The sequence below is a fragment of the Oncorhynchus mykiss genome, chromosome 7 (assembly GCF_013265735.2).
Source record: "Oncorhynchus mykiss isolate Arlee chromosome 7, USDA_OmykA_1.1, whole genome shotgun sequence".
NCBI lineage: Eukaryota > Metazoa > Chordata > Actinopteri > Salmoniformes > Salmonidae > Oncorhynchus > Oncorhynchus mykiss.
The window spans coordinates 10,241,149-10,246,005 of NC_048571.1; positions in this window are offsets into that span (position 1 = coordinate 10,241,149).

The following is a 4,857-nucleotide window of genomic DNA, read 5'->3' on the forward strand; positions in this document are numbered from 1 at the left end:
GGACAACACAACCCACCATTTGACTCCTGGGAGACAGACATCCCATGCCATTAACCCAGGACAACACAACCCACCATTTGACTCCTGGGAGACAGACAACCCATGCCATTAACCCAGGACAACACAACCCATCATTTGACTCCTGGGAGACAGACAACCCATGCCATTAACCCAGGACAACACAACCCACCATTTGACTCCTGGGAGACAGACAACCCATGCCATTAACCCAGGACAACACAACCCATCATTTGACTCCTGGGAGACAGACAACCCATGCCATTAACCCAGGACAAACACAACCCATAATTTGACTCCTGGGAGACAGACAACCCATGTCGTTAACCCAGGACAACACAAACCACCATTTGACTCCTGGGAGACAGACAACCCATGCCATTAACCCAGGACAACACAACCCACCATTTGACTCCTGGGAGACAGACAACCCATGCCATTAACCCAGGACAACACAACCCACCATTTGACTCCTGGGAGACAGACAACCCATGCCATTAACCCAGGACAACACAACCCACCATTTGACTCCTGGGAGACAGACAACCCATGTCGTTAACCCAGGACAACACAACCCACCATTTGACTCCTGGGAGACAGACAACCCATGCCGTTAACCCAGGACAACACAACCCACCATTTGACTCCTGGGAGACAGACAACCCATGCCATTAACCCAGGACAACACAACCCACCATTTGACTCCTGGGAGACAGACAACCCATGCCATTAACCCAGGACAACACAACCCACCATTTGACTCCTGGGAGACAGACAACCCATGCCATTAACCCAGGACAAACACAACCCACCATTTGACTCCTGGGAGACAGACAACCCATGCCGTTAGCCCAGGACACCACAACCCACCATTTGACTCCTGGGAGACAGACAACCCATGCCATTAACCCAGGACACCACAACCCACCATTTGACTCCTGGGAGACAGACAACCCATGCCATTAACCCAGGACAACACAACCCACCATTTGACTCCTGGGAGACAGACAACCCATGCCGTTAGCCCAGGACACCACAACCCACCATTTGACTCCTGGGAGACAGACAACCCATGCCGTTAACCCAGGACACACAACCCACCATTTGACTCCTGGGAGACAGACAACCCATGCCGTTAACCCAGGACAACACAACCCACCATTTTCACTTTGACACTGTAATAGAAAGTGTCGTCTGTCTTTAATAACTGTAAAAGAGTTTGTCTTCTCCCCTCATGACATCACAGGTCATGTGTTACCTGTGTGACATCACATGGAGCTACTGTATGGTTACATCATGTTCAGACGGTCCATATTGGTCCCTACTGGGGCAGTGTGAGAGAAATACCACTGGAGTCTGTATGTCATAAATGAAAATAAACTGTGTCTTAAGTATGAAGGTATGAACATGGTCTGTTATAACATTTGAAATTCACACAATAGAATGTTGTGAAGGTCCACTTGAAAACGCACCATTAACCATGTCATTGGGAATGTTCTAGTGCACAGACAGACAGACCAGCCTCGCCAGCTCTTTTTGAAGCCTCTCTCTTGAAGCTGAAGAGACAAGATATCTTGCTGGGAATCATCCGGTTTGTGCAGCTTTGATTGGAATTCTAAGACAATACACTGGTCCTACAAAATACAGACAGACAGGAGGCGGGGAGACAGACAGGGAGGCGGGGAGATAGACAGGGAGGTGGGGAGACAGACGAGGGAGAGGGAGGAGAGGGAGACACAGGGGAGAGGAGGTGGGGCAGACAGGAGAGAGCGGGGAGACAGACAGGGAGGCGGGAGGAGACAGGACAGAGCGGGGATAGACAGGGAGGTGGGGAGACAGACAGGGAGGTGGGGAGACAGACAGGGAGGTGGGGAGACAGACAGGGAGGCGGGAGACAGACAGGGAGGGGGAGACAGACAGGGAGGCGGGGAGACAGACAGGGAGGTGGGGAGACAGACAGGGAGTGGGGAGACAGACAGGCGGGGGGAGGGGGGGAGACAGAGGGAGGCGGGGAGACAGACAGGGAGGCGGGGAGACAGACAGGGAGGCGGGGTGACAGACAGGGAGGCGGGGAGACAGACAGGGAGGCGGGGAGACAGACAGGGAGGCGGGTGACAGACAGGGAGGTGGGGAGACAGACAGGGAGGCAGGGAGACAGACAGGGAGGTGGGGACAGACGGGGAGACAGACAGGGAGGTGGGGAGACAGACAGGGAGGCGGGGAGACAGACAGGCGGGAGACAGACAGGGGAGGGGAGACAGACAGGGATGTGGGGAGACTGACAGGGAGGTGGGGAGACAGACAGGGAGGTGGGGAGACAGACAGGGAGGTGGGGAGACAGACAGGGAGGTGGGGAGACAGACAGGGATGTGGGGAGACAGACAGGGAGGTGGGGAGACATACAGGGAGGTGGGGAGACAGACAGGGAGGTGGGGAGACAGACAGGAAGGCGGGGAGACAGACAGGGAGATGGGGAGACAGACAGGGAGGTGGGGAAACAGAAGTAGAGCTAAATGATGAAAAAAGGAGGTTTTAGGTTAGGACATTCACTGTGATATGGTGGCTACATGGCCCAACATAATAGTGCTCTTTTTCTGCCTGGCTCACTCCATTAGCGTTGAGTGGGTTTGCCATTTGGGACGCGTACTGGGTCTCAGTCTGGGCACTAATTACTGTGAAGGATGAGGAGAGAGGGCTCATTACCAGGAGAACAGGCCGAAACATACTGTCTCCCTCGCTGCTAATGATGTTGGATCCACCGTGCAGCGAGAGCGGGGAGAGAGTCGTAAGAGACACCGCTTCATCAGACGTCTGACTCTGTCTGCCTGAACAGGGTTAATGCTGCTGTTGACTTCTCCATCTCTCTCTATCTAAATTCTAATTCAAATTCAAGCTGCTTAATTGGCATGAAAAACATTGTGTCAATATTGCCAAAGCAACAATGTAAACAATATACATTGTAATAATACAATAATAATAATATGTCTCGCTTTTCTCCACTCTCTCACTCTCATTCTCTCTCTCTCATCTCTCTCTCTCTCTCCCGCTGTCTCTCATTCTCTCTCTCTCATTCTCTCTCTCTCTCTCATTCTCTCTCTCTCTCTCTCTCCCGCTGTCTCTCATTCTCTCTCATTCTCTCAATCTCTCTCACTCTCATTCCGCGCTCTCCGTCTACCACTCTCTTCTTCCCTCCCCCCTTCCTTCCCCCCCCCACCCCTCCCTCCCTGTCTGCTGTAACTCAGCCACAGTTGTTCAGTCTTCATTAGAAGCTGTTACCTGACACAATGAAGCAGAACTAAATGGTGCCGTGCGCTCCGGCCAGATATCTGTCACAGCTCTTTCTACCTTACAGTGTACTACAGACACTGAACACTGACTGAGGCAAGCCATTCAGCCCTACAGACACTGAACACTGACTGAGGCAAGCCATTCAGCCCTACAGACACTAAACACTGACTGAGGTAAGCCATTCAGCCCTACAGACACTGAACACTGACTGAGGTAAGCCATTCAGCCCTACAGACACTGAACACTGACTGAGGCAAGCCATTCAGCCCTACAGACACTGAACACTGACTGAGGCAAGCCATTCAGCCCTACAGACACTGAACACTGACTGAGGTAAGCCATTCAGCCCTACAGACACTGAACACTGAACACTGACTGAGGCAAGCCATTCAGCCCTACAGACACTGAACACTGACTGAGGCAAGCCATTCAGCCCTACAGACACTAAACACTGACTGAGGTAAGCCATTCAGCCCTACAGACACTAAACACTGACTGAGGTAAGCCATTCAGCCCTACAGACACTGAACACTGACTGAGGTAAGCCATTCAGCCCTACAGACACTGAACACTGACTGAGGCAAGCCATTCAGCCCTACAGACACTCAACACTGACTGAGGCAAGCCATTCAGCCCTACAATTCATTCAAAAAGGGGCTTATTTGAGATGTTAAGATGACATGTAACGATACTTGTAATCTGAATATAATGAAGGAATAAATGTGAGTTAAAAAGATGCGAGGCTAGTCAACAGAGACGCAGGAGAATCACATCCCTAAGAGAACGCAGTGAACTCTTCACCTCATGAGAAAAAAGACATCAATTGTTCAACCTTATAGACACTTGTTGGGATGAAAGAACCCTCTGCTCCTCTTCCCAGACAAGGAGACAAGTAGATTTTAGTGTCCCTTCAAGTCCCTAATCCGAGCAGACACAGTTAACACCGTCTAGGTCTAGAGGGAGAGCAGGGAAATGAAGACCAGGCTCTTCTAACTAACCCAGTTTAGCCTCAGAGCCGCAGTCAGACGACACTACTCTTGTTCTGTTTCTGTCCCGTTGATTGAACGGTAATTAAGGCTGTAGTTATTAAATAACTGTCTTTTTGGTGGGAGAGGGAGGCTGGAGGTGAACATTCACTAGATGATGTAATTAGCTGTTCGTCTGAAGCGCTCGTCTCGTGGTGAATGTAAGGAGGTGGGAGGTGGGGGTTGGGGGTTCTAACATGACACCAAAGTGACCGTCTGGACAGAGGAACCCGTGTCTGTCTCTGTCTGTTCTTCATATGTTTTTCTGAGAAACGGGGTGGTCATGTCAATGCCTGTTCCCATTAATGTATAGTGCACTACTTTTGACCAGGGCCCATAGTAGTGCACTATATAGGAATAGGGTGCCATTTGGGACACACAGAGTGTACATGTTGGCTGTGTGTTCTGTTGTGTGTGATTTTAACCGTCTGACTCCATGGTCACAGAGAGGGGAGGCTGGCTGTGTGTCTGATGACTATCATTAGCGAGCCCTGAACATCTGGGGCTCTGTCTTCAGGGGCATATG